Source organism: Pteronotus mesoamericanus, unplaced genomic scaffold, assembly GCF_021234165.1.
Source record: "Pteronotus mesoamericanus isolate MK-2021 breed Mesoamerican mustached bat unplaced genomic scaffold, CSHL_Meso_final contig_24, whole genome shotgun sequence".
NCBI lineage: Eukaryota > Metazoa > Chordata > Mammalia > Chiroptera > Mormoopidae > Pteronotus > Pteronotus mesoamericanus.
In genome coordinates this window covers 11,207,091-11,231,898 of record NW_026555100.1, presented here as the reverse complement: position 1 = coordinate 11,231,898, position 24,808 = coordinate 11,207,091, and the positions used below count along the sequence as shown (strand labels likewise).

The window sequence follows — 24,808 nt, the reverse complement described above, 5'->3', positions numbered from 1 at the left end:
TTCTAAGGATAAAACTCTCATAGGAAATAGATGTGATAGGTTATGTGCAAGTACCTACTGCAGGAACTACTGGAAAATATTAGTTGTTTGTCTCTTCTCTAACATTCAGTAGATTGCCTGTATATAGTAGTTGCTTCATAATATTCTAAAACTTATTCTATATGTACATGTATAAAAACATGTGCATAGACCTGTAATCATATGTACATATATAAAATAAATAGAATCTTTGTTTCTATATCTCTGTCTAGAATTTAAAGAATCTTTCTACAAAATTTCATGTTTCATCTTTCAATCAAATGTTTCCTAGTATATACCAATGTGTATTATTTGCTTTGTTTCTATTGAAAGAGACACTTGTACAAGTGAAGGTAGTAGGCTGACAAGGTCCTATCTCATAAAAACAAATAAATAATAATACTATAAACTTCTTTACCTGTTGTGCTCATTCATTCATTTATATATTCATTCAATAAGTATGTTAATACTCTTATAACAGGGACTATACCGGGGAAGTAGAAACAGTCATTAGTCCTGTCTTCACTGAGCTCCCATTTCAGTAGAGGGAAAGACATCCCCCAAAGGATCACAAAAATCATTGGGAAACTGTAGTTGTCACAGTGCTATGATGGACAAGTGCAGTGTGTAGTAACAGCCCATCACAGGCAGATTGGATGGAGTCAAGGTAGTTGCCAATGGCTTTCTGGACATTATGATATTAAGCTCTAAAGGATGAGGGTCTTATAAATAATGATAGGAAAGGCTGTTCCAAGTAGAGGAAAAATATTAGGCAAAGTCTAGTTGTAGGAAGATGGAAGTGGAAAAAGTTTCATAGAGAGAACAAACAGGAGAGGAGCAGGTTGAGAAGCAGAAAAATTAGGAGGGGGCATGGATGAACATAATGGTCACTTAACTGTCCCAAAGAACTATACCTGAAAAATAGACCCAGATCCAACTCCTTGATTTTCACCACATTCAATGGATTATCACTGCCCATTTTATTATATTTGCTTGTAATCACTGATTTTAAAAAAAGAAAATAAACAGGAAACACAGGAAAAATATCAAGTTGGCCAGCCGCAAATCATTCGATGGTATTTAAATATTTACAAATGTAATGAAGACTACCGAAATGGGTTATTTTGGGCCTCTTTCTGATTCTATCTCTACGTTTATCCAACGTCTGATGTAATCGTTGGACTAAATGAAAGGTAGTTTATTCAATAATAGGATAATATAATAAAAAGTTTTAAAATAATAAAATTAGACAACCTGCTAATCTCTTCTCACAGAACAAAAAAACAAAATTGTCATTTGACTCATGAATGTTGAGCTATTCTCATTAGTACCTTACTTTAGTGCCTAAGGCACAACAATGGCACTAATACAATTACTGGAGAGAAAGAGTAATAAAATGATGCAATCAAAGACTGGCTTAGAGACCATCATTGCTAAGGTACCCTATGGATCAAAAGAGTCCCTAAAGAAAATAAGCACATTCAGAGTTTCATATACATGTAAATCCTTAACACTGTTTCCCAGTGTCATGTGCCTGCAGATTTGTGATGTGTAGCTTCTTGACTACTGTGTCAAATCCCCAAAGGTTACTCAAGGCAGGCCTGAGCCTTGTTTAAGGTAAATTGAAGGTCATGCCCTCAGTCTCTTAAAGGAGTAGTATTACCCCATGAGATATGTCATAAATATCTGCCTTCTTCAGAAGTAATATGTAATATTTTTTTACTGTTATATCTTCAGAGAAAGATGTGGATGTGGGGCAAGATGGATCATGGAGTGGCTTCAGTGCACATTCCTAAGAATTCCACTCTGAAAACTTGTTGGAAAAGAAAATAAAACGCGAGGTAGTAAAGCAGAAAACTAAGCATATGTTAAAGTAAATAAAGAAAAAATGCTGGTCAGATCACTAAATCTTCTAAGAAAATAAAAACCCTGAGACAAAGAATATTTGGGAAATTTCTTTGTTTTTAATTTACTTTTTAAAGCCTTAGGAAAACCAAGCATTTTCTAAGAATCAGTAGGTATTTCTAAGAGTCACTATTTCACTTTTAAATGCTTTTGCCTACATAATATGTCATCTTTTTTCAACTTATTTCTTGAAATATAATGTGGATATATTCTCATACACATTTATACTCATTCAAGACAAATTTTAGAAACTATCAGTTTTCAACCCAACATGCACCCATGATTGAGATATGGGGAAATTCCTATTAGAAATTTTTTGACTCGGGGTGTCCATGACTCAGTTATGTGTCTTTGGGACAGGGGTCATTCCCCTTACTTTCCCTTGAACATGATTGGTACCTCCCCCTCACAGGAAATCCATCAGGTCCACTCTCCAGGCTCTTGGAGGTCCCACCCTCCTGACTTCTGGGGGCTCTACCCTGTTGAAGTCTGGGCAGAATCCAGGACAAATGAATTGTGTGGCTCCAGGTTGCAGACCACTTTCTCTAGCTTCCCCCAAGCTTGTCTGGCACCTCCCCCTCACATCCCCACTTTGTTGAGACAGGTCTCTTGGAAGAATTTGTGAGCGACTGAGTTGTGTGGCTCTAGGACAAGGGCCATTTATCCCTCGCGTGACTGACACGTGAACAGCCTTCACTTCACATGGCTAAATTTTAGTCTGTTTCATCCTGATGAACTCTGTTGGCCTCACCCTGATGACTCACTGAGACCCTACCCCACCACAAAAGTCTGTAGTCATCCGGCAGTGGCCAGCTGGACTTGGCGTACCCTGGGAGTTTTTGGGGGTACCCTCAGACCTGGCACTGGCACCACGTTTGAACCTGTATCAATCTAGTGAACACCCTCTGCCCCTACCTGGTGACCCACTGAGAACCTACCTTGTGCAATTCAAGTACCACCAGAGGCTCTTTCACTGATGGAGCCTAACACACAGCCATGAGGCAGAGGCAGGCAGAGGCAGATATTGAGGTCCCTTGGGGCTTTTGCTGAGCTTCCCCCAGGCCCAGTGCTGGTGGAGCCAGCCTTGGTGTATAGCTCGATCTTTCCCACACACACCCAGGCCTAGGAGAGGTAGCCACAAACTGTGGATCACTTTTTAGCTCCAAACACATTGCCCAGGGCCAGTCACAGGGACCATCTGATATTGACCCACACCAGAGTCCCTCCTAAGAGGCTCCAGAAGCACCACAACCAGTCGCCAGCTTCACACAACATCAAAACAGGATCCAGTTAGCTTCACAAAGAATACAATGAACATAACAGCATACCCTAAGGGAGATGTGGGCAAGCACCAGACCCTGCTGAGGAAAATTCTGCTTCATGTGGTCAGCACCTGCTCAGCAGCTTGTACATTGAGGTACCAGTTAATTCTCACAGTCAGCCAGCCTGAAGTTGATCCCATGCACAAATGGGCCAATGGCAATCAAGACTCTGTTACAAAAGAAGGATCCACAAAACACACACAAGGGATATTCCTGGAGCACCCAACTCGGGTTATCAAAGAGTCTGTGCCTCTGGGTCTCACAGAACACTTATTACATAAGGCCACCCTACCAAGACTGGGAGTCATTATAGGTCTACCTAATATATGGAAACAAACACAAAGAGAAAGACAAAATGGGGAGATAAAGAAACATGCCCCAAACGAAAGAACAGAAGAAATCTCCACATAAAGAGATAAATGAAATGGAGGCAAGAAATTTATCAGATATAGAGTTCAAAAATATGCTTGTAAGGATGCTCAAGGAACTTCATGAGAACTACAATAGCATGAAAAAGGACATAGAAACCATAAAAATAAAAAATCAGAAATGAAGAATACAATATATGAAATGAAGAATATACTAGAAGGAATAAACAGTAGGTTGGATGAAGTAGAGAATCAAATCAGCGATTTGGAAGAAAAAGTGGCAGAACACACCTAACCAGAGCAGCTAAAAGAAAAAAAAGAATTAAAAAAAATGAGGGTAGTCTAAGGGACCTTTGGGACAACATGAAACAACAACATCTGCAGTCCTGGGTTAAAAGAAAGAGGAGAGAGAGAACAAAAGATTGAGAACCTATTTGAAGAATTAGTTACTGAAATCTTCCCCAGCCTTGTAAAGGAAAAAGACACAAAAGTCCAGGAAGTGCAGAGAACACCAGACAAGATGGACTCAAAAAAGTCCGTACCAAAACACATGATTAAAATGGCAAAGGTCAAAAAAGTCAAAGAAAGAATGTTAAAAGCCACAGGAGAAAGGCAGTCAGTTACCTACAAAGGAGCTGATTTATCAACAGAAACATGGCTGACCAGAAGGAATTGGCATGAAATATTCAAAGGGATGAAAAACAAGGCCCTACAACCAAGATTACTCTACCAGCAAGGTTATCATTTATAATTGAAGGAGAAATAAAGAGTTTCCCAGGCAAGGAACAGCTAAAGGATTTCATTTCCACCAAACCAGTAATGTAAGAAATGTCAAAGGATCTTCTTTAACAGTAATAATAAAAAAAGAGGAACATAAAATGGCAATAAATGCATACCTGTCAATAAACACTTTAAATGTAAATAGCTTAAATGCTCCAATCAAAAGACACAGGGTAGCTGAGTGGATTAAGAAAACAAGACCCATATATAAATTGTCTATAAGAAACAAAACACATACACAGATTAAAAGTAAAGGGATGGAAAAAAATATGCAAATGGAAATGAAAGAAAAGCTTGGTTAGCAATACTTATATCTGACAAAATATACTTTAAAACAAAGGCTATAGTAGGAGACAAAGAAACACACCACATAATGATGAAGGGAGCATTACAACAAGAGAATATAATCCTTGTAAACAGTTATGTCCCAACATAGGAATATGTAAATGTATAAAGCAAATCTTGATGGATATAAAGGAAGAAATTGGCAGTAATATGTTATAGTAGGGGATTTTAATACCCTTTGGCATCAATGGATAGATCTTCCAGACAGAAAATAGACAAGGAAACAGCAGACTTAAAGGACACGCCAGATCAGGTGAATTTAATTGATACCTTCAGAGCATTTCATCCCAAAGCAGCAGAAGACACATTCTTTTCAAGTACACATGAAATGTTTTCTAGGATAGACCACATGTTAGGACAAAAACAAAACAAAACAAAACAAGTCTCAATAAATTCAAGAAGATTGGAATCATATCAAACATATTCTCTGACCATAATGGTGTGAAACTAGAAATCAATCGCTAGGAAAAAAATGAAAAACACAAAAAGACATTGGGCCTAAATAATATGTTACTAAGAAAACCTGCTTATAATCCCAATATGTATAGATTTAAAGTTTTTTTTAAGTTTAAAAGCCAAAGTATTTAAAGCTGCTACGGTACTTGTGGTTTAAATAACTTGCCCACTATAAAAATGGTAAGTTTTTATAGTGGGTAAAAAAAGGTAGTTTAAGAAATCCTTGGCAGTTCTCATTAGCTTCAAAGGTCAGAAAAGAAAAGGCAGGAACACGGATAGTCTACCTGAGGAAAGCATTGCTACTCACTACTCCCATTGTCCCTTCATGTCATTTTCTACTTTCTGTGGACATGCATTTTGGATTTGATATCAAATCCCATGGGCCACATTTTGTTTTAGGTACCTGCTGAAGTCTTTTGTCCCTTAAAACTCAGGTAAACCTGTTAAATCTTTTAGAATACAATGGAGTTTCAAATCCTGCTCACAGCAGCCTCAGCCCCCATGGTTGAAACAAGGTATCACGCTAATAAAGAATGTATAAAACAGAAAGATCCACACCATTTCACAAGCTCTCCAGTAATGCAAAACATTTGTAAATTCCATATTTTCCCTGCACACAGCCAGTATTCGCAACCAGTTAAATTCTTAGTCATCTGCTCTGCTACCAACCATAACAAAACAAGACCGAGAATGAACCAAAGCGTTTTCCTTTCAGTACTTTTTCTTGCTATTTATTTTGATGTTCTAAATGGAAATGTTTCTTGTCTGTCAATAGCCATCATGAGTTTACCTGATTCTAGGAACAACTGTAGTCAAGGTTGTTATATAACAGATTTCTCCCACAATTAACCACACCTCTCATAACCCAGCCCACCCTGGAGTCACTGCAGAGAGGGTCCAGCAGCCTGGTGAGCCACAGAGAGGGGGCTCTTTCTTATCTGTGCAGTTGCCACAGCAGGTGAGCTTCGGTAGGGCTCCTGCTGCCAAGATTCAGCATGGGCCCTTCTCTATGGCTGTATTCCTCCACCTGCCTCTGTTTTGCGAAGAAACTCCAGAAAGATAAATAATAAAAATAATATTGTTTTTTCAGACTCATTTTAAAAAGTGGTATTTCCTTAAATAACATAAATATTAGCAGTAGAATAACTGGTTTTGAGCAATAACTATCTGTAAGGCACTGCGTAAGTGCCTTAGAAAGTTTATGTCATTTCATCATCTTAACATTTATGTGATAGAGGTAAGTATTATAGCTATTTTTATAGAAACTAAAATGGCCCAGAGAAGCCAGGTCACCAAAGCACACAGGCACATATTGCAGGTTCTGTAATTTGAACCCAAAGGTGTCTGTCTAGCTCCAAATCCTTGTATGCTTTAACTGTGTAATCACTTCCTAATCATGGTATTAATACATTGATTTAAAACTGAATCTAGTATGAAACATTCACTACCATAAAACATATAACTTCCCAGGGTCGTTAATGAAGAGACTTTAAAACTTCATTTATATAAAACCAAGCAAAGATATTAGCATAAGGAATCACAATATTCATCTTAAGACCTCTAAGCCACAGACCTCACACTGTCAACATGCACTAGAAATCAGAATATAAATCCCATCACAATGTTAATATACGGCTACATGAACTGAATGCCAGTAGGTCACATAAAGCTGATTAAGGCTCCCTAGTCAACCATTCAGGTATCCATTCTTCTAAAAAAATAATCATACCAAACATGATTACGTGTTTAGCATTTCCCAGAGATCTTTGGGATATGCAGAAATACATCTATCTCCTGTCTTGAAAATGATGTAATAGAAAAGAAATGCCTGTGAAGAGATAAGTAATAATGATACAAGTCAGCAACACACATGCTAGCTAAGTGACGCAAATAATAGATGGAATGGAAATACATCAGAGAAAGAGAGCAATCATCTTGAGTTTCTGGACCAGGGACATTTCAGAGGCAGAGGTAGAGGGCACAGGGAGAACAATTGTGCAGAGGTAAACATGAGCAGGGCAAATTCAGGAGGACATGAGTAGGCGAAAGTTGACAATTGGAGTACTTGTGCCAGGGAAGTAATGATAAGCTTAGAAATATAACCTGGAGCCGAATTGTAAGTCTTACATGACACACACTGAGAAATTTAGACTGTGTCTATAACTAATGGTGGACAAGGGAGTGTTGAAGATGTTGCAGCAGTGAACTGATACGATGAAAACATTGTTATAAGAAGATTACTCTACCAGCCATTTTAGAATGTACTGAAGATGCCAGAGACAAAAGCCGGAAACACCAGTTTGGAGACAACTTCAAGCAAACAAATAAGAGATAAAGTCCAGAGAAGGGAAATGAAGAGATTGAAGAGATAGCGTAGCAATAATAGTGCTCTGTGTTTACAAGGTCCTCTTTCATCCTCTTCTGTCTTCCACATGTTTCCCAATTGGTTCTGGACTGTGAGCAGGAAGCAGAAAAACAAATACATGCTCTGCAGTTCTCTCTCTCTTTTCCCTGCCACAGGGACCTAGAAGCCATGTGTTGAGATGACCAAGCCACAACATGGTAGCAGAATGTTTCCTCAAGTCACTGCTCGAAGGCAGCTGCCCTAGAGAGCCACTGGACAAACAGCAGACTTTTAATGAATAAAAATTAATCTTGTATATGTTTTAGGATTTGTTAAACAAACATAGCCTGATCTCTTCTTACTAATACAAAGATAACTGTGTCAGAATTGATAGCTGTGCTCAGGGACTTTGAGAACCCTGGTCTTTAAAGCAAATTTAGAAATAGAAGCCAGAATTTGCCAGTGACTTAAATAATGGCACTAACACAATACATTTAAGGAATACCTGCTGTTCAATGAAAATGATGACAATTTTATCTATTGCTATTACATTAGGTTAATTATAGGTTTTTAAAAATCATATTATATTAATTAACAAAACACAAACTTCCTTTTATTTACTTCTATTCTTTTAAAGATTGCATTTATTTATTTTTAGAGAGAGGGGAAGGGAGGCAGAAAGAGAGGGAAACATCAATGCATGGTTGCCTCTTGCACGTCCCCTACTGGGAACCTGGCCTGCAACCCAGGCATGTGTCCTACTAGGAATCGAGCCAGCAACCCTTTGGTTCACAGGTCAGCACCCAATCCACTGAACCACACCAGCCAGGACCAGACTTTCTTTTAATAACAGTGATAGCAACACTCTATATTAGCAGCTTTCCTAAAAAGCTAAACTTGAAGCTCTGAGCACCATGTCTAACTCGGAAATCACAGCATTATCACTCTTAAGAAAGTTCTTTCTGACTACATAATAGTAGAATGGAGGTGGAATAGAAAGAGAAGGCTGTAAGATACTCTTCAGCATGTGTCAGCACAGAGATGTACTGAATTAGGCAAGTAGAGTTCATCCTGCCACTCAGTTCACAAGTGTATGTCAACTATGTCAGAGATTATTAGGCAGCATTCTGGCTGACCTACTGGTAGGTTTTCTCAATCATTTTAATTACCTAATCCCTACACTCTTCAATAGTTTTACTCTTGAAATCACTAAAAAGAAGCCAACAGGATGAAAACAACGCAAGACAGGGTTTATACTAATTCAGTTCCAACATTACTCAAGATCATGCACTGGTATCCACACACGCGGCCAAGTAATCTGAGTCACATGGTCTCCTAATGTAGGGAATGCAGTGTGCATATAATACAAAATCTACAAGTAATTATATACACTATTTTGTCAGACAGAAGGTGCTAGCAAGGCTTTCAGAAGGATTTAAAATGTAACCTGTGACAATGCAATAGGATAAAGCTAAATAACCCATGTGGAAACTAAATCCATGATCTTGGAGGTATTAGGTCTGAGTTTTATCCAACAGAGCTAATAATGAGAATAACCAGACAAGATATGATTACAATTTTCCATCTGAAAACTACATCTTGGACTGTATCTTTATTTTAGACCAAGACCAAGCCTGAAACAGTTCTGAAAACCCTGACAAATGACCTTCTCATAGCTGTCGATGAGTGCCAAATGCCCATGCTGATTCTATGCTACATTAGCTCACTGGCATTTTCCAAGAGGACACCTACAGATTCTCTGCATAGGACACGGATATGAAAAACCCCTATACATATCAAAATATTTAGCAGCAACATGCCACTTTGGATGACATTTTATTGGCTTCTTAGGGGTCATTTGTGGGAGATAATCAAGGGGCGGAGATGTCATTAGACTAATCAGCCAAACCCAAAATGTACCTCATATGGTCAAAGAACCTATTTGTTTTAATTCAAAATTAATTAAGTTTGAGTTAGAGCAGAAAGGGAGTGGTCCTATAGCTTTAATTGCAGACATTCGATACAACACAAAAAACTGGCATCCCAGCGCTTTGGCCTTGAATTTCTGCCATCAAAACCATTAGTCAATTCAGAGACAGAGCTTGAACACTTGACTGGCTGCACTCAGCCCCATCTGTTATGAGCCCTATGGTGCACCATTGCCAATACATAGTCCGGTGCGCCAATGGCACTGCGCATCGGTGGTTCTGACGGAGCATGCAGGATGCCTATGCACTTCCACAATGGCAGCATCGTTTCATCTCCCCTGCTGGTATAACAATTTATCTAAAAGCAACACCATGAATTTACATTTGCTATTCCTTTTCTTATTATTTTAAAAAGTAGAATGTATTACCTTAGTACAAGGGGTTATGGGTTGGGCAAAGCAAGAACAATAAAATAAGGAGCTACAGAACAAATGGGTCAAATGTATATTGACAAATATAAAACAATTTGTTAAGGGGAAGAATTGAAAGCATGGGAATATAAGATTTAAATAAGTGTTTTTAGACTATGATAACTTTGGTCTAATTCAAACATTTTTAACCTTTTTCATCTCATGGCATGCATAAACCAATTACTAAAATTCCCTGGCACACCAAAAATATATTTTTTGCTGATCTGACAAAAATAGGTATGATTTTGATTTGTCTTCCCTGGATGATTATTATTGTATTTGCTGTTGTCATTTTTTTATTTGACAATGCCCTTCACTAAATAGTCAGGTATTAAGCGTTGTAAAACTTCTTGTAGCACACCGGTTGAAAATCACCGGACTAATTGATTTAGACCATTAGGTCTAATGATTGTTATAAGAGATACAATTATCAACTTAAACCAGCAGTTCTTAACATATTAGAAATATCTGGGAAGATTTTTAAAAAAAGAAAAAAACCCCATCTGGCCATCAGAATCTCTGGAACGGGACCAGGCATCCGAATATTTTTAGGTACAGCTGTGTCTGAGAACCACTGATTTGAAAGAAAGAGGTATCAGTTTGTCAGGCTTCTACTACAACTGATCCACTGTACCATAAGAAAGAAATAATTATCCCTAAATTTATATATAAGAAAAGACAACTTTAAAAAGGTTGAAAAATTTGCCTAATGTCACACAGTTCAGAGACGGTAAAGCAGGAGCTCAGCGTCAGGACCATACACTGACTGATTTTCACGAAGAAAGATTGAAGACCCTGGGTGGGGGGTCAACAAGGGACTGGGTGAGGGAGGGCCAGAGGTCAGTATGTGGATTAAACAGAGTTTTGATAATAAAAACACTGCTTCACACCCATCTGCCACAGCCATTCCAACCATTCAGAAATTTCTTCGAGTTAAGATAAAATGAAGGCAAGGGTGGGCTGTGGGGATGTGGTGGTTTTAACATATGTCTACCAATTCTCTGATACCCCGCCCTTTACGATGGAGTTTATATTTCTTTCGTTTGAGTGTGAGCTTGTGTTAGTGATTTGCTCCCAATGAATAGCATATGGAGGAAGTGATAGTGTTAACTTCCAGAACTCAGTGATGAAAGGCATCACTCACTCCTCGGAAAAGCCAGTTGCCCTGCTAAAAAACCTTCTACCATCAGCCAGGTGAGTGAACAATCTTGGAAGCAGATTCTCCAGCCCCAGTCAAGCTTTCACATGACAAAAACCCAGTCATGACTGCAACTTCGTGAAAGTTCCTGAGCCTGGAACCCCCGGCTAAGCCACTCCCGACCCCCTGACCCACAGAAACTGTAACATAACCAATGAATGCTATTTTAAGCCACTAAGTGTTGGAGCTACCTGGTATATAGGATTAAAAAAGACTAGGGAGGAAAATAATATGCAAAATATCCAGATTATAGGGCTCAATGATCCATAAGAGTGAGCAACCCTGAGCACCCAGAGATACCAGGAAGGCAATAGGTAACTGCATAAGGACGTGGCAAGAATTTGGGGTAAAGAATGAGGGTCATAAGCCACTTACAATCTCTCTTTTTAAAAGAAAAGAAATGTTGCTTTGAGGGTGAATTCATTTTCTCAGGTTATTTCAGAATTTGACAGCATTCCACACGACATACTAAAAGGCACCCAAGCACCTGAAGCAATAATGTGTCATTCAAAGTCAAGTAATTTACTCACTGGCAAGCTATGACTGCTGTATCACAGAGGATCAAAAGACGCCCCTCAGTATATGGAAATATAAGGCAGGAAAGTCAAAGTCGTTTGCAGTAAAGTTTATGTTTCTGAAATAGGTGTGGATACAGAAATAGTTCTCCTCTTTGGACATATGCGATTCAAAGGTGGAAACAGCAGGACTTTTGAAATCTTTTTGCGATTTTATATAGTTCAGTAAGACAGTTCATGAGAACATGTCATTAATGTGGAGGGACTGCATTAATTTGAGGCTAGGAATTATGTGTAATATTCCTTTACCTAGTTACCTTAGGGCAAAATATTATTTATATTTTAATAGGCAGTTGTATCTACTATGAAGAGATACAGATGATTGAGATTCAGTTTGTCAGTCTTCCTTGTTCAGGCTTTCAACTGTGGAATGTCCAGGCTTTAGAATCAAGCCCCCTCTGAATTTCATATACTACACTCTAACAAGTCTGTTACGAAAACGTTGGGGAGGATAACAAGATATACTGATTTTGTTCTTGCCAGTAAGTCACCTCCCCAGGTAACTGTTCTTACAATAAAAATGTCAGCAGGATGGCAAGTCTCTCAGCCAAGAAAAGGTTGTACTTTAGCCTTCTTGTGCAGTCAGTACAAATTTTAAAATCACAAGGAAGAAGGAAAACAAAATAAACTCCTGCTGAATAAAGGATGATAGAAGGGGAAAGGGAAATAATTTGGGGGAGATTCTTTATAATGTACCTCCAGAATTACAGCTGATGCTTTAAAGATCCAATACAGTGCATTTCTGTAAGAAAATGAATTGATCACACCAGTGACTAATGATCCTATATCTGTTTGTCCAATCGGGTAATAAGACTGGCTTCAATTGGTGATCATTTATAACATGTCCCCTTTTGAAAATGTATAGAAATGTCTATATTAAAACTTCCCAAAGACTCTTACCAGGAAATTCTCTATTTATATTTTCCTTACTGCCCCATACCCTCATAGTTTCTAAACCATTTAGTCATGAGCCAAAGAGAAGAAAAGGAGCAGAAACATGCTAAAAAGTAGAATTTGGAGAAGGGATGGGGATAGAAATGAGGTTATTTATTTATTCATTTATTTAAGTGCCATTAATTTTGGAGAATAATCTGAAAAAAATTGTTTTAATCTCCCTGTGACTGGGGTTCTTAGCCTCCATGTATAAACTCCATAATCTCACTATGAGAAGTCCTGGTATGATCTCAGGAAGGATGGACTAAAAAAGTTCAGCTCAGTGATCTGTGGCTAAGTGTCAAATTGACAGGATGGCTGTTTGATTTTGCCTCAGGTATGTTTGCCCCATACTAAGCCCAAACTCCATCTTGATCACCCACCTGAAATTTGGATACCTCAGTTGAACTCTGTGTTTTAGACCTTCAGAAGCAAGGTACTGCCTCATTCTGCCTAAATCCCACCTTCAACGGCTATAGATTTCTGTTCTTCATCATTGCCTGCTCATGAATTCTCCATCAATATGTTGCATGCCACTCTCAGTACCACCCAATTCACTTCTCTTCTGCCAACATCCTCAACTAATCAATAGCTTTAATATGTGCAGGCTGTCAGTAGCTAAATATTCCAGAAAGTCTAGGATTCTTTCTAACTCTTTAGCGCCTTCCACACTTGCATCCAATTTCCTTAATTCCAGGTCATACCCTATTTTAGATTACCATTCCACTGTTATTATGTCTGGCCATATCCTGAGATACATTTTCCTTATCCAATGTAAAGAAGTGGAAATAAATGCAAAGCTTCCTTTTCCTGGAATATAAACAGGAAAAGCTTTCCTTCTTCAGTCCATGAAACTTAAATCCGGAGGCATAATTATTTGTCTTTTTTAAAAAATGGTACTCTTCTAACAGACTTTGATTGATTAATTGTTTCACCAGGCCCAAACTAATGTTGAGTTGCAAAGAGCCATGGCATTTCTAAGGGCTGTCTGCACCTTCGAAGACCAGATGACAGATATCTGTAGAGTTTCCCCAGACCAGGGGCAGCTGTCCCAGCGCTGGCTCTCCTCTGTACACTCCACCGTTTTACTAGTGAACGTTTATGCAGTATACATTTGCTCACTTTCCACGCAAACAGATCAAGATTGACACTTAAGAGCTCATCTCTAGGTGAGAAAAAAAATCCTTAGGGACTCAAAAGACTCTAATATAAAACAAACTTCTGTCTTAAAAATACCTAGTACTCTCATCCTCTCCTGAATAGCAATGCCCTCTTTCTTTGAATGATTCTATTTCAGAACAAGTAGCCTGCTTTACATCCTGATGTTAAAACATGTCCCTTAGACATTGTTTTAGAGATTAGAGAAGGAAAGATTAGAGAAGGAAAACAACGCAAATGAAATTTTATGGTCATTTTTGCTAAACGCTCATGGAATTTTCTTCTTACCCTCAATACAACAGTGAATGTTAAGTACACAACAGGAAAAAACTAATTTAAAGTGCCCAAGACATGTCCCCCTCCAAAATACCTGGAACAAGGATCCCTGGGGACCAACAGCCCCAACATGTAGGTCTGAAAAAATTTAGCATCATCGTACTTGTCAGATTTGCTCTATGGTCTATAGCAGTGGTCCCCAACCTATTTGTCACTAGGGACTAGTTTCATGGAAGATATTTTTCCATGGACGGGGTGGGTGTTGGGGAGTGGGGGTTGGGGAGTGGTTTTGGAATGATTCAAGCACATTAAATTTAATCTCACCTCCTGTTATATGGTTCAGTATCTAACAGGCCTGAACTGGTACCAGCCCATGGCCTAAAGGTTGGGGTCCCCTGCTCTATAGCTTCTGTCATCCCCAAATTCTCATAGCTTTAGTTGAAGGAAAAGGGCACCAGAAAGGAGAAAACCATGAAAACATTTTTAAAAAGTGCACGATGTCTAGGAGGACAAGAGAGGACAGTGGTTCAAAATGGAGAAAGTAGGCTACTATATCAAATGCCACAGAGAGATGGAGTAAGATGAAGGCAAAGCACTAGCCATTAGATTTGATAATATGGAGGTCTTTGAGAACAATATCAATGTCAATGGCGCAATGAGGAAAAGGCAAATTGAAAATAGTTTGAAGAGTGAATGATGTATAGGAAATTAGAGTTGATACAGATAGACATCACAAAAGTTATTACGTAAAAGGGAACACAAATGAGAGGTTGCACTTAAAGGAAGGTCCAAGGGAAAGTTTGGGGTTATTTTCTTTTTTAAAATGGGACATTTTAGAATGTACAAAAACCAATGGAAAAAATTAAGTAGGCAGTATGAGGGTAATGACACAGGAAAGATGCCACTATTGAGGAAGAAATAAAGTCTTTGTGAAGGAGTGCAGGCGTGAAATTCAGAGTACAAGGGGAAGGGGCACAGAAAAGAAAAGAACTATTTGCATGGCCCACCAACCTCAGTTCTAGAAGATGTCCTGACCAATGCCCAAGCCATCCTCCAAAATAAGGTTCACATTGAAACCCAACTCATCCTCCTTCCATCTTTCCTTCTTGAACTTTTGAGTAAAGAGTTACCATGTCTCTTGACCTGATCATAAAATATGACAGAAATTGCTATTTTATCCCAGTAGAATCAGTATTTATCTTAAAGCTTAATTTCATCGGTTGTGCATTTCAAGATGTAAGCCCCTCTGATTTCTCTCCATAGAAATAAATATATTTTACTTAACTTTTACATATTAAGGTTAAGTGTACAGTTTAGGGCACATTGAAAGGGGAAAGACTGAAAGAAATGATAGGTTATGTATTTCTTCAGAAGTTAGTCTAAGTCAGTTTATGATAAATGTGCCTGATAGTTGTCGTAACAGCACTTCTCACTATGGAAGTCCTGGTTCCAGAGACTCAAACTTTTCCATAAATACCTAGAAAAGAATTTTGAAGGATATTTTGATTGCATCATTCATCATTTTTAATTATATTCTGAAAAATCTTAAACTTTGTCTTCCATGTAAGAGATGAGTCAATATCATATCCCCTAAAAGAGTGTGACCTTCTTTTCTCCCCTGCAGTTGTTATGCAATTACTTCTGTATATTTTCCATAATCTTATTATTTGATTTTTCTTTGCACGGGTTTCAGAAAAAGGCCCTATTTCTGAATATTTTAATAACTGGGTTATAACATGTGATGAAATAAGCCATTAGGAGTTGAAGATTTGGATTTTAGTCCTGGATAGGAGGCAAGGAGCTAATAAGGGAATTTTTAAAACCATAGAGAGCTACATAAATGTATGGTATAACTGTATGTAAATAAAGCTCAAGCTAAGTCATTACTGAACTATACAAAAAAAAAGTTCCCATTTCATCACAACCCCTAGACGAGAAATTTCATGGTCCTATTTTCTGGCATTCCACAGATCAAGGGATCACAAGGCGCCAAGAGTCGAGATAAAGGAAAGAGCACTAGAGTGGGTACCCAGAAGGCTGAGTTTTAGTCCCAGTTCTTGCCATTGCCATCTGTAATCTTGGGCACAACACTTCACCTCTCTGATTCATACTGGTTTATGATTTTGTATATTGTACAATAATCACTAATTATATACATCAAAAGGAAAATATTAAAACTAATAAAATTGTAAGATAACTATTTTTATAACAGAAATAATTGTAATTCCTTTGCATCTTTTATTGAACGATGAGAACCTCTACTCAAGGAAAGGAGAATAAATGCCATAAGAACAATGGCAACTCAAAACAGGATGAAATTGCTTCCAAGGCACTGATCTTTCAATCTGAGACAATGTCAAAATGCACTGTGTTCTCCTAGCTTTGTTATTCTGAATCTGTTTCTTGTTTCCCAATGAACTGAAGAAATAAACAGTGGTTTTTAAAATGAATTATGTAGTACAATTTTCCTTCAGGAATACCAATATAGCTTAATTTTCATTAATTATATTGTAAATTCATTACTCTTTTTGAGAAAACATTCAAGGGTGTTTTTATTTATAAACCAATAGATGAGAACTACAATGCATTTATGTTGTGTCTGGATACTTTCAAAGGGGGTTTCTTATGTGCAAAAACTACAAAGTGGAAGTCAACAATGGTGTTTTTCCCTCCTAAGTATTTTAAAATAAGAAAACCCAATATATCATTGAAGCCAGAAATAGTGACACCCAGGGTTAAACTGCAGCATTCAGGATGCTAATTAGCTAACCATGACTGTATGTATAATGAAGATATTAAGCTTTCTCTAAGAACATTGCAACTTGAAATTCAGACAACTTAATGTTATGGGATAATTGGGAAATATGATTTATTGATTTAAACACTACTGAAAATGCAGCACAATTCCCTTTCAAGAGGAAGAACAAATATATTCTACAGACAAATGCCAAAATCAGAATTAGTATATACATAGTCAAGAAAGGAGGTGACTAGGAGTACATGAGTAACCATTTTGAATAAATCACTTTGAAGCTAGTCACAGTGTGAACGAGGATAATTATATGGCTCTCAACTCTGCTGATTCTTTTTTTCTTTCAATTGCAAGTCCTCTCAACTGTCATGTTTAGTTGTCTCTTTGAGATGTTACTATTCATGGTAACAGATGAATCTGCTCTTCTGTGAGTTTTATAACTGGTCTTAGCTCACACAGCACCAGCATTAAGCTTAGGTTAGGAAAGGCTTGACCCTTGGGTGCTTACATGCAGGAAAACTTTACAAAGCTCTACAGGAAGATTTAAAAGACGTGAGAAAATAATTCGAGATGCAGAGATTAACCAAGATGTCATCCTGTATTTTTCTTTGTTTATACTGATTGCATGTTGATAAAGAAAAGTAACTCAATAAACTATTTAACAAGTGATTCCCAATGAGAAGATGTATTTTAGCAGAAAAAGTTAATTTGGGTTCTTTTAGAATATTCCAAATAATTACATATAGTCACCCTAGTCAATAAAAGAAATTAAATGTAATCAGTCTAAAGCATGGATTAATGTGTAAACTTTCCGGAGAAGATAGCCAAGAGAATACTATAGGCAACAAAATCTCAAAACGGAAAACCAATTCAACAGAACTATAAACGAGTATCATGGAGAAATAAAAATCATAATCAAACTGCTGGACATAAATTTCTACTTTTAACTATAACTATAGTGACTTCTACTTACTAGCTATTATTAGGTGCATGGTGATGATAAACGCTAAGAAAAGCAAGATATCTTGGATAAAATTAGTGTACTCCATCCAAGAAAACAGTGGGAAAAAAATCAGGGAAAATCTAAAATAGTAGATTTTAATGCAGGGTGGATTATTTCAGTGCTGAATGAATATTCCAGTTATTTTGTTCTAAGGTTACATACTAAGTTCTTCTGATTTGCCATGGGTATTGCCTGAGGATCACAGCCAGTGAAAACTTTTATGGGGCCCTCTGGTAGGGGCAGACAGAAATATTGGCAAGTTCCTTGCAAGATATTATCTTACTCATCCTTATATTCTTTGCATCTAGGACTGTTGCAAAGGAGGTAGAAGTTTGATATATGTATATAGTTCTTTACATTTTATGTGTAAAATTAAAAAATCTTATTTCCCTTTGAGCACATCTTTGTAAATACTGTATTTTATGTATGTACAGTAGACTTTTTATTTGCAAGAAAAGTAGAAACATGATTACAGCTTTATGTAAATATTGAAAAAAATGAAGCCTTAGATTTTAGGAACCTCATCTGTTAAACACTGGTTATCAGCTGATCTTCAACCACATTCTAGAATAGTACTTAAATTTTTTGTGAAGTAGATTAAGATGTATTATTATTAAAATCAGATAAGATTTGTTCATTAAGTAGGAAAAATGTTAGTGACTAGAAATTTCTTAATATAAAATTTCCTCTCATAAATTTTCTTCAACTGTGTATCCCTTGGTTTATTTCTTTATTTACATTCCCAGGGAGGGAGGCTGTATAATACAGTCATTAACAGCATCCATCCTGGAGTCATACAGCTTAGGGGAATCCAGCCCTGCCCATTTACTACCTATAAACCCTGCTAAAGTCCCTTTATCTCTTTATGCCTCAGTTTCCTCATTTATAAAGAGAATAGCAACAAGTGCTTCCTTAAAAGGAAATCAAGAGTATTAACAGAGGCAATACATAAAAAGCACTAGAACATAGCTTGCCCAAACACTGTCATGAATGATATCATACAGAAGGCACAGGTTTAGTACAAGGAAGGATACTTATTTTAAAATTCAAATGTAAGTATTGCATGTTGCTCCATTAACCGCCATGGCTTTTAAGGTGTATTACAACAGAACATATCCTGCCTTCCAGCTGTAACTGGCTATGACTCTGTTCTCTGTTATAGAGGCTAAAGGGCTCTATGAAATACAATTCTTATTTTTATTTTTGTTTTTTGAAATTTCTATGCTTAGATTACATAAGAATTTAAGGTGGGGTGGCCACAGGTTGGTTGGTTGGTTGTTTGGTTGGTTTACTTTAATAGTGATATTTTATTAAAGGTTTGTTCTTCCAATACAAATATTTCAGCATATCAGCAGGCTATGTTCTGATACTGAAGAATATGACTGACAGTAACATGGACTATAAATCACTTCTTAAATAATGTTTATAAACAACTGTCTTAAGGGTGGTCTTTGTAAACTATAACTCCTGCTTCAGCAGTTTCATGTTAAAGTTCTTTCCGTTCTAGGCTACTGAGATTCTTCAAGGCCACACACGGACTCCATGGCCCATGTTAGAAGGACTTCACTGGTCAGGACCTGTTTCTCTAGCCTCATTTCTCTGGGGTCCATGCTGTCATTCCCTAGTCCATGGGAATTCATGTGCTCTCTCTGTGCCTGAACCCTCCTGTCTCCACCTGTAACCTGGCCAACTCTTGCCCGTTCTCTGGGTGTCAGCTCAAACCCCCTCTGGTTTTGATGTCCCTCCCATGGGCTCCTATAGCAGCACTATAGGCTGACCTCTGTCAGCACTTACCACTGGGGAGTAATTGTTGGTTTAAGTGTGTCTCTCTGATAGCAGATCTTAAACTCCATTATGACAGAGCTGTGGATTATTAATCTCAGTATCCCAAGAACATTACACCTATATTTATTGGGTTCTCAGTACAAATTTATTAAATGAATGAATAAATGACATTACCTACACTGGTTCTTGAATAGGTCCCATGCTTAAAATGTATGCTTTTGGCGGGGGGCGGGAGGGAATGTATGCTTTTTGTGAAAAGAATGAGGGATATTACTCATTACTGTTAGGATGTATTTATTTTTTCAGTGAAAAGAAACAAGTGTTTAAGTATATATAGTATGCCATCTTTTATGAAAGAAATGATAGGAATACAAATATATATAAAGAGAGATATTTACATACTTTTTTAAAAAAAAGTAAAGAAAAATCATAAACTAATAAAAATGGTAACATCTAGTAAAAATAAGCAAGATAGAGAAGCTAGAATTCTTCAAACATGCCTTACTTTGAGGTTTCCCTTTTGGAAATGTAATAAAGTTTTTAAACAATTACTAAACAAAATTAATTCAAACTAAAAAGGTGAATCATGGAAACCAAAAGCAAAATAAAATAAGGGAATACATGGGAATTGGAAGCTTAACCATACACAAATTATTTTCAGTGGTATAATCCAATAATAATTCCATTGTATACTCTTAGTGGGTTTATCCTAAGGACAATAAGAACTGCAAGGAAATCACATTGTTTTTACTAATCACATTATTAATAACATTACTGGTGTTGCTCTTAAATTATTCTTCAATTTTATATTTACACACATACACACAATCATATGGAATTAATACTTTTTGGTTTAAGGGAAAATAAATAAACATATGAAATAAGAAAGAATTACAAACAAAACATGTAAACTGATATTTGAATTAGAAAAAAAGAAAGTATGAATACACCAATATAAACTTATAAAATATTTCTTTTTTAAAATATTTTTACAGAAAAGCCCTAGGAGCAGTGGACAATTGAGTAGCAATGAGCTTTCCTAGTGTCCAGATTATGGATATCAACTTCCCACAAAAAAAAAACAAAACCCAATTAGATATCTTAGGGATACGGTTGTTTCCTGGTCTGGGCAGAAAATATAAGAAAGGAGCCTAGGACTTCTATCCTACCCAGTGTGAGGATGTATTGTGACTACTGGGATCTTTCCAGAAGGACTCAGAGCAGAACTGAAGGAACCCTTTGGCAAAAATGAAATAAATTCAACATCATAATCAATAATAACTATAATGAATTTAAAAATATAAAATATGATAAGGTCCACAAAACAATCCAATAGTCATCTCCAGAGAATTTTAGAAAACCAACCTACCATTCTAAAAACTTAGAAAGAGAAAATCAGGAATTTTTTTTTTGCCTTTTCTGTATAAAATTTGCCTCATCATAAACACCTGATGCGGTAGCATTATTCTTAATATGGAAGAAGTCAAATTAATAAATTAAAATGGAATGGTAGAATTAGGAAGTTACTATTTTATAGTACCTATTGAACAAAGAGACCTATGTTAATAATAATCACTTGTGACAGCTAAACCATTAGGTGAAAAATTGATGGGGCATTTTATAATGGATGAATCAGGCTAATCAGACATAAGCCTATGGATCAATCTTAACAACATAATAAAACACTAAACATTATGGGCTTCAAATGTGATACAATAGGAGGGTCCCAATATCCTGAATGAAGTAATCTCACCAAAACATCAAATCTGGATTTTGATCAAACCTCCACTCGTATGTCTAGACAAGTTTCTAGGAAATAGAGGTCAGGGAAAAGTTTTAAATGAATCCTGGAGATGTATTCACCAGAATACAGGAAGTGGGAAATTCTACAAGCTAAGTAATCCCGTTTCTTTAACGAATTGCAAGGGAAAAATAGAAGGACAGGTGAATTTATAGTTTAAAAGAATTTTAGATTTATATGAATAAAATGCGAAGTGAGGATCCAGTTTGGATCTGATCCCAAAAATTCAACCATGTATTTATTTACATATATGAATGTTCACATGCATGCATATTCAATTTGATGTTGAGTAGTATTTGATTTGAAGCCATCAGATTTTTGCTACTTTGAAAAATGGGATAATAGCATCATAGAAACAATTTTTTTAAAAAAGAGCTTTTTATCTTTTAGAGTTAAATCAGATGAAGTATGTCATGTCTGGGGTTTGCTTTATAACTATCTATTGGGAGGGTTGATAAGTGGCAGTATAAATAAATGAAGTTTGGCCGTATGCTAATAACTGGTGACACTGAGCCTAGGTGATGGGTACGGGAAAGTTCATTATATTTTTCTTTCTCCTTTTGTATATGTTTGGAAATTTACATAATGAAATGCTAAAAATGAGATATATGATTAAAGTGCAAAATTAAATAAAACATTCTTGTTGAGATTTTTAGTCATGTTGCATTGTATATTCACAAATGAATTTAGGCTGTGGAGTCTTCATATCCAGAAACCTATTATCTCTCCTCACTCTGTTCATCAGTTAACATATTTGTTGTTGTTATCCTTGGTGGTTTTCTTTCCATTTTCTTGCTGTAGATCATGCACATTGCTTAAGCTTAGTCACAGGTAATTCTTAATTTGCAAGACTTTTTCTGTTTTACTAGTTTACAAGTCTTTTCCTGTTTTATGAACAATAATCAATTTGAAAATAAATAGGATACAACTGCTTTTGTATATTTACTTTTTAATTTTTATGGTTACTATACTGTCTTTCTGGTCCTAACAACTTTTCAATCTACTATCTAACGTTCTAATAATCTAATTTTCAATATAATCTAATCTCTTAGATAATTCAGGTGGACAATCCACCTGAATAATTTATTTCCTCTCTTTAAAAACTATGTGCTGTGGACTGTACTGAAATAATTGATACCACTTCAGTTGTTTCCTGGAATTCATATTTTGGGACGTTTTCTATCTTAAAGCAAATAGAAATGTGTACTATGCTTCTGCCAAATTTGGAGCTCTCAATATCTCATACCTAGAAACCCTGAGGTTAACATACATATTTCTGATGAATCAGCATAATAACTGAAGTTCTTAACTCCTCTTACCATCTATTATATTTCAAAGAATACTGTCAATACCTAACAATTGAGAATATCTATTCACAACAAATATCAAAATATGTGTGCCATGACCACTGGAAGATTAGTCCACAGAAGGCTTCCTTGATTATTATTTCCAGCCTGATGAAATAAGATGATTAAATTAAAATGAACCCAGATAGTGCCTTATTAAAAGTGGATATAGAGGGAGCTATCCAGAAACTGACTAAAAATTTTAAAGCCAGTCTCAAAACCTCAACAAAAGAAACATGTTGGTTTCATGTTTTTTAACTTCTTTTACCATAAAGGATACATTTTGTAGGGAAATTACATATTATTCCAGACGACATTATCTTGGCTTCATTACACACAGCACGTCTGGGAATTGTATGGTTGAAAGCCTTGGCTAGAAGCTCTAGCTGAGGGTCTCAAATTGATTCTGATATTGAAAAATTTATAGGAATCAGACTCATAGATGAAGAGCAGGCTGACAGCTCTGGGGTAGGGGGTGGAGGTGGTAGGGAGTGAAGAAATTGAGCAAAAAGGAAAAAGGACTCATGGCCATAGACAACAGTGTGGTGAATGCAGGGGTGAAGGGAGTATAAGGGAGACAAATGGTAATGGAAAAAATAAAATTGAAAGAAAGAATGAATTAAAAGAGAAAAGAAGAAAGAAAGAAAGAAAGAGAGAGAAAGAAAGAGAGAGAGAAAGACAGAAATTTGGATACGAAAGAAAGAAAGAAAGAAAGAAAGAAAGAAAGAAAGAAAGAAAGAAAGAAAGAAAGAAAGAAAGAAAGAAAGAAAGAAAGAAAAGAGAATTCTCCAGGATGTGAGTGTATGCCACATGCCAAGCTGCTTGGCATAAACTGCCTAAGACACCTAATTTTCCCATGGGAAAATAAAAAATATTGGATCAGGATGCCACATGGATTTTGTGTTATGAGATAAAAACTTTCCCTTCAGTGCACTGCTTCTCACAACTTGAAGTGCTTTCGCTTTGATCTCAAGCCTCTGTGGTGACCATGTGACTCGATGCCCATTTTTTTTCACAGCATAGAACCTGCCAGACACAGTTATCTCTGACAATATGTCCATGTTTGCTGCAGTGGAGTTACAGTATTTGTGGACAAGGATCTTATCCCAGCTGTCACCATTGCACCTCATCTGTTTTAAAGAATGTTTAGGATGAAAAGTGACGCAAACTACCAAAGATGCCCTGAAGTGGAGTTTTTAAAGATATTCACTAGTAATGGTTGCTTGGTTTTTCATTGACCAACATGTTCCAGGCGTTCACATAGATGTTTTTGTCGTGATGAACACTAGCTAGGTTCAGTTTCATAACTTACCTGGTATTAATTTCTTTTAGTCATTCACTTCTGTCATCAGTTATTTCTTTGCAGGAATTTAATTCAAATCTTGCCTCTGGATAAGTACCATATGCACGAAATCACATAGCAGCACCCTGTGGTTTTTTCATGAAAGCACTCACTACCCACATTGTAACAAGTCCTTTGTCTACATGCCATTCTGACTTGTAAACATTACAAGTAAATAAATGTATATTTTCTTTTAATTCTACCACCAGCACCTAGAATGTGAGTTGTCACAAAGTAGATAGCCAAGGGCCAGATTACAAAGAGTCCTTCAAATCAGGCTTGGGCAAGCTAGCGTTAAAGCCAGGCTTCTTGACCCTGTTGGAAGCCTTTTCTTTCTTAAGCTACAGATATTCCTGTAAGGTCCTTAATGAAAACCCACTGAATTCCAAAAGCCACCTAAGATAATACTTCAGGTGAGCAAAAGGAGTAAATAGCCCCAAATAAGGACTTCATCCCCAAATTTCTCCTGCAATTGGACAACTTTAAATTAAAAAAAAAAAATGTTTTTCTGCGTATACAAAGTCACTACCTTCAGACACAAACACAAGTGCCCTCAGAGTAGAACTTCTCAGGTTGAAAAGGAATAGAGCAACAAAAATCCATCCACATTTTTTAGTGAAATATCAACTGCCGTGATGAAAATAAGTCAGTATTCTGGCTAATTAACCTGAATTGTGAGTATCTATCACACCTAGGACATGCT

The 24,808-nt window shown here is 36.7% G+C and overlaps 1 protein-coding gene across 2 annotated transcripts in view; it reads right to left on the bottom strand.

Moving 5' to 3' along the window:
* CTNNA3 (catenin alpha 3) overlaps positions 1 to 24,808 on the bottom strand; it is a 1,483,556-nt gene that overhangs the window by 790,492 nt on the left and 668,256 nt on the right. The gene's annotated exons all lie outside the window — the stretch shown is intronic.